The sequence below is a fragment of the Perissodus microlepis genome, chromosome 3 (genome assembly GCF_051167445.1).
Source record: "Perissodus microlepis isolate ML-2025 ecotype Zambia chromosome 3, ASM5116744v1, whole genome shotgun sequence".
Lineage (NCBI taxonomy): Eukaryota > Metazoa > Chordata > Actinopteri > Cichliformes > Cichlidae > Perissodus > Perissodus microlepis.
This window is the reverse complement of record NC_140463.1, coordinates 42147659-42154277: the sequence shown is the minus strand read 5'-3', so window position 1 is coordinate 42154277 and position 6619 is coordinate 42147659. Positions and strand designations below refer to the sequence as shown.

Here is a 6619-nt window from a genome sequence, read left to right as displayed (position 1 = left end):
CCTTAGGAGGAGCCCAGCACGCCTGCTTAAAGAATAGTAAGTGTGGCGATGTGGATGCTTGCAGCGTCTGCTGTATAGAGGCCATCCTGCTACACATGAAACACATCAGAGTCATAATTGTTATTTTAGTCACGTGTTTGTTTATTATCCTTATTGTTTTATCTGGGACTGTTTGCAGACATCTCAGAGAGAGGAGACACCAGCATCTGAACAGAGACTCAAACCAGCAACCTGCAGCTCCCTGCTTGGCTGCTCCAGTTTTCTCCTCACTCATGTTGCCCACCAGTGATTTCTAGCTGCCCACCCACACAGCAGGCTAGAATATGTGCTGAGCCTCAGCACCCAATACTTGGACATGTTTTCTTTATTAAACAATGAACCAGACCCCAAAAAGTAAACAGCTGTTATTGCTAGGCAACGGGAGCAGCATTTGGAGATGCAGCACCTGACATTCCTGACCATGTGGGCGGAGCATGCATGAAATGGAATGTTCAGTAGAACTGTGCAACACAAGCACTTAGTTACAGCATGTTTCATTGTATCCAGACACAGCTAGAGACACATCTACAGCAGCATCTCTGTGCAGGACAAACGACAGTTGACGAAGAAACATCGAAAACTTCACTTCACTCCTCTACAAAACGTTGGTTCCTTTGTTTAAAAGGCCAAAATGAATGAAGGGAGAACGAGAAGAGGATCGGTGAGTGCTTCACCATACAATTCAGTACAGCTGATTCATTTTAAATTTCAAATGATACAGGCTGAAAATGTCAAATTAAAAGAAGAGGCAGAAAAATCAAGAGGAGAAGCTAAAAATTCAAAGTTTGAAACTGAAGTAGTATTGCAGGAATTACTGCATGTGGGTCTCAAACTTAAAGGAGAGAAGATGAGAAAACAACAGGCAGAAAACGAGAATGAAAACATGAAGAAAGAACTGTTGGAAGCTCAAAAAGCATTGGAGGAAGAGAAAAGCACAGCACAAGAAGCCAAAAATAAATATCAAACTGCAAAGAAGGAGGCAGGAAATGTGATGCAGGAATTACAGGAGGTGCAGGAAGCTCTTGAAGAGGAAAGAAGGAAAATGCAGTTGGCAACACAAGAAGCTGCAAATGTAATGGCTGAAGCTGAAACACTAAGGAAGGAATTACTGCACGTGAAGCAACAACTTGAAGAGGAGAAAAAACGTAAACACGAGGCAGAAAATGAGATTGAGAATATGAAGAAAGAATTGTTGGAAGCTCAAAAAGTGTTGGAGGAAGAGAAAATGAAAATACAGGAAGCAAAGAAAGAAATGGAAGATACAAAGAGTTACACTCAAAACATGAAGAAGGAACTGATGAAAGTGCAAGAGGAACTTGCAGAAGAGAAAATTGAGGTGAAGGCATTCAGTGTGTGTGTGTGTGTGTGTGTGTGTACCTCCCCCACGCACGGCTGTGTATTCCCCTGCTCTCGTACGCACCCCAGCAGACCCCTCAGTCTCAGTGGGAAATGGGGAGATCAGGTCCATAGTGAGCAGACAGAAGAGTACAGGAACAGTGAGACAGCAGGGGGTAGGGTCTCAGTAAACAACCAAGCATTGAAAGGGTAATGCGTTTTAAAATGAAAGCAGCAGATATCGTAGGAAACCCAGGTGCTGTCTGTGTATTTCCCTGTGGCTGTGTGGCTTCACTGACAGTAAATCTCTTTGCAAAAGACAAGTCTGCAAACACTTCACGAATTGAGTCCTTTCTTTCAGTAGAACCCTGTATTTTCACTCTGTGCTGACTTTCTAAGTACCTCCGTCCTTTGATTTGTGCCTGGTCTTTTTTCCATCATTTTCTAAGCTGTAATCACAGGGACACATCTGGCACATATGAGGTTACATCAAAGAGGAAGCACAGGGAGGGAGCTGAGAAAAGTTTGAGGTTGAAAGTTGAAGGAGGCTGCATGTATATTATGTCTGGAGGGTTCGACTGACTGAGCCCAGATCTGAATGGTTTCCAGCCTGACTCGCTCTAATGCCACAGGACTGCCAGGAATAGCAGCATTCCCTGTTTAACTGCTGATATACAAAGAGCAGGACGAGTGGCCTCTCATTATCCGCGTCCACAGCGCTTCATGGCCACTACGCTTTTCCACTATTTGAGGAGTTGTGTGTGTTTGGGGGTCACCTGCCCCAGGTGCAGTACTCTCTCACGCAAGGCGTGTTTCAACTCGCAGCCATAAATTGTGTGGTGTGCCCCATGCAGCACTGCACTGCGTAAACACTTTGCTGTATTCCTGACTGCTGCTCCTTTTTCTTGCTCGTAGCAGCGGCACGCTGCCACGCAGCTCCATCCGTAAATCAGGAATCATTTATCCCAGTTTGAGCGATGCAGCAGATCCACTCTGTACTTGAGTTTTCGCTCTTGTCAGAGCAGATAGCAGCAGATTAGAGACACTGAACAGCTGAGAAGCACGGTCTCGTGCATTCCTGGCATTCCTCCAGACCCCCTTCCCCTCCAGATCAGCAGTGAGAGAGGGTCTTTGTGCTCAGTGGGCTGGCCTGGCTCAGGACTCTTCATATGATGGAGCCAACAGCTGCTGGAAGTGCTTCCTCCTCCTTAGTATCTCTGTCTGCTGCTCCGCCAGGCTGTCTGCCTGCGGCTTGACCTCGGCTCCAGCTGCTCATCTTAAAGGAGGGACTAGAGTTCATAACCAGGATTTATGACCTGACTTGACGTGTTTTGTCACAAGGAAGTCTTTGCTGAGGTGTCACAGTTACTGATCGATTCGTTTTGATCTGCCTCTGTCGCACTTCAGACTTTCAGGGTTTTCAGACACGAGTTATGATAGAATAACTGCATGACTAACCTCCCCTTCTGTTTTTGCCTCCTTCTGCAGGAACCCAGCAACAAGCGCGTCCGTTCTCTCACTAGGGTGACGTCGCTAGCCAACCCCATTTCTCCGGTAAAGAATGGGGTCGTCCGGCGCTTCTTCCAAACCATCAAGGTAAGCGCTCACGGCATCCAATGGAAACACAGCGCATTGGGGGGACAGGGACATCCCTTTCAACATGTCTGACATGTGGTGTTCTTTCTTTCTGAAGGCCTCTTTCCGGGGCGATGGCAAGTTGCCGGGCGTGCCCCAGAAGCCTTGCAGCAAGGCAGCGGCCTCCACACCACCTAAAAGGAGGAACAGCACCTTATGGTCCGAGACGTTAGACATCCACCAGAAAGGAACTTTCTCCACCAAAGAGATCAAGCGGCAAGAGGTGAGTCCAGGAGTCCAGACAGGGATGAATTCTACATGCTTGCTAGACTAGTTCACATGTCTTTGTGTCAAATGGTTTAAATTGGACTAGAAGCCATTCAGCCATCTTGGCTAAGCTCACTATGGTTTAGGCTACGATGTAATGACAACCTGATTTACATGTTTACTAAAAAAGCATCTGTCTGTGCCTCCTCCCATTCCTCAGGCCATATTTGAGCTGTTTCGTGGAGAACAGCATCTGATTGAGGACCTGCAGCTTGCACGCAAGGTTTGTACTTTTAAAAGCTCTGAGGCAGCGGGAGTACATATAAAGCAAACAGATTAAATCAGTCTGGCAGGCTTTGAATGCAGCGCAGCCAGGAGCTATAAAAAGACAGGGATTGTTCCTCTGTCTTTTTTTTTTTGTACCCCTAAAGCTGTTGACCAAGATATTTTTAGTAGCCGCTCCCAAAGCTCTGCCCAGATATTACTGATCACTTTGCTCCATCCACAGGCGTACCACGACCCGATGCTGAAGCTGTCCATCATGTCGGAGGAGGAGCTTACTCACATTTTCGGCAACTTGGATGCCTACATCCCACTGCACGAGGACCTTCTGGCGCAGCTCTCCAAAGCCACGGGGCCAGACCGGACCGTGGGCCAGATTGGGCAAATTCTTATTAGCTGGGTAAGTGTCTTTGACTTTTTGAGCCATCAAAAGCTTTTACGCTACTAAAACCGTATTTTGAATTAGCAGTTAGATAAAGAGTCCCTCCTTCCTTTGCAGCTGCCCGGGCTCAATGCCTACAAAGACTACTGCAGTAACCAGCTGGCAGCCAAGGCGCTGCTGGACTATAAGAAAAAGCAAGACCCACGTGTGCAGGACTTCCTGCAGCGGTGCCTCGAGTCACCTTTTAGTCGGAAACTGGACCTGTGGAGCTTCCTGGACATTCCCAGATCCCGCCTGGTCAAGTACCCTCTACTGCTCAAGGAAATCCTGAGACACACTCCAGCAGAACAGCCCGATGCTGCCAGCCTGCAGGAAGCTGTAAGTCCAGGAGACAAACTGGTTCAACACACTGATTCATCATAGTGCCTCTCCCATGTAATAATTAGGCTGCTTGTGTGTTCAGATCACTGTCATCCAGGGAGTTTTGTCTGACATCAACAAGAAGAAGGGGGAGTCCGAGTGCCAGTACTACATCAACAAGCTGGAGTATCTGGACGACAGGCAGAGGGACGCTCGCATCGAACGGTGCAAGAGTCTTCTGTGTCACGGGGAGCTGCGCAACAAGAGCGGCACGGTGAGCACAGCGCACACTTCCAAGTCGTCCTTCGGTGCTTCTCTTTGCATGTTAACACGAGGCTGCCGTCCCACATGAGGCGGGCTATGTGCTCAGATGATGCTCTGGTTTGAAAGTTTCTGTTTTTCCTGGAAATTCTTTCAGAAGCTGCACGTGTTCCTGTTCACCGACCTGCTGATCCTGACCCGCCCCGTCACCAGGAACGAGCGCCAGTGCTTCCAGGTGTACCGGCAGCCAATCGCAGTGCAGGATCTGGTGCTGGAGGACCTGCAAGATGGCGATGTCAGAATGGGCAGCTCTTTCAGACGAGCCTTCAGCAATGCAGACAAAGGTAAGGCTCGTCCCAGAAAGTGTCCGCTAGTAGCCTGAGCAGCACTTTGCCCTCGTTCCTAATGACGCTCTCAGCTTTCTCTGCAGCCAAGAACATTTTCCGGGTACGTTCCCAAGACCCGAGCCAGGCACAGTCACACACTCTGCAGGTCAACGACGTCTTCCACAAGCAGCAGTGGCTCAACTGCCTCCGTAGTGCCATTGCCGTCCACCGGCCTCTGAGCGAGCCCTCCAGCCCCAGCCCGCCTACAGGCAGCGTCCGTTCCAAGCGCCGCCCTTCCTCCGTTTCTGCCATCATCCACATGGAGGAAGCAGACGAGAACTACCCGCAGCCAGGCTCTCAGTCGGCCCCCGCCTCACTGTGCAACAGCCCCACCACGGCGTCTCCTTCGCCTCGCTCCCCGTCGTCGTCCACGACGTCCGTGTCATCGACGTCATCCTCACCCATGACACATAAAACCAAAAAGGACAAGAAGGCTCTGTGTTCTTTAGGGAAGAGAAAAGAGACGATGGTGTGAGGTGGAGCGTTGGTAGAGAACGTGGATGGACCTCTTTGTTTTTCCTGTACATAAAACAGCACAGCACATTTATGAGTGTCTGCGTGTTATTACAGCAGTGTTCTGTTACTGTCCTCCAGATTGTCTCCTAAGATGGCTATCAAAGCGACCTTCATTATGGTTCCATCCTCTACCAGAACACCTGTCTCTTCCATATCTTTAAGGTCTGCAATAAGACTGGAAAAAACTTTGTTATGGCCAAAAGTTTTGAAGTCAGTGTTCCTGCAAAGCAGAACAAGTTGCATTGCATCAACAGAGGACCGGTTGTGTGGCAAGATCTCACCTAGAGTCATGTACACTGCCAGAATTTTATGTTTCTTTTTGCCAGACCCTAATGGATTAACCACTTCAAATGCATCTTGGTAGAGAATGAGTGAAAGAGATGATGGATAGTGCTGTAAAAGTGCATTATCCTTGACATTTTGACCATCTGAGACATCCTCTAAAACCATGTCTGGTGATCGGTGTAGTTTTGACTGTTTGTACTGTTCCCGTATTGTGGGTTGTCTCAAGAGAGACTTCAGTGTTTCTTTAATTGGCACATACTGAAAATAACGCTGTTTGCCTGTACTGTCAGATCCTAAAAAAAATTGAGTGGGTTCCACATAACTGAAATTTTCTTTGAAAAATGTCTTCCTTGTTTTGTCAGATCTCAACACACCTTTATTGTACAGTGTTAAGAGATCATTCTGTGAAAGTTCTTGAATGATGTTATCCACTTCTGCCTGTGGAATATTAAATGCAGACAGTTTGTCAGACAGTTTTGCCACAACATCGTGCATTGCACAGCTGTGAAGATCCTGAAATTCCTCTATGATGCACTGTATAGTGCTGGTTGGCAAGAGCATTTTAGCCTGCATTTTTAAATAAAATAAAGCCAATCGATCTAGAAATAAATCTTCATCAGTAGTATTGTGTTGTGAATCCCTGTCTTCTAATAGATTAACTGTGTCCTGTCCTTGTATTATGGCAATTTCACCAATTTCTTGTTGCCTTGACTGCTGAACTGTCTGCTTATGTTTTCGAGAAATATGGCTGGAAAATGATGTTCGGACACTGAAGTATTTAGAGCAACCTTCAAATGGACATAATACTTTTTTCCCATCTTTGATGTGAAATCTGAGATGGGCACAAAGAGTTGTGAAGTTTTGTGCAGCATACCCACATCCAGGAACTTGACAGCTGAGGTCACCAGTGAACTTACAGGACTCCTCCTCA

General features: G+C 47.4%; 1 pseudogene; it reads left to right on the top strand.

The window, feature by feature from the left end:
• Window positions 1-3646: 3646 nt before the first annotated feature.
• LOC146391550 (neuroepithelial cell-transforming gene 1 protein-like) lies at window positions 3647-5423 on the top strand (annotated as a pseudogene).
• The last annotated feature ends 1196 nt before the right edge of the window (window positions 5424-6619 follow it).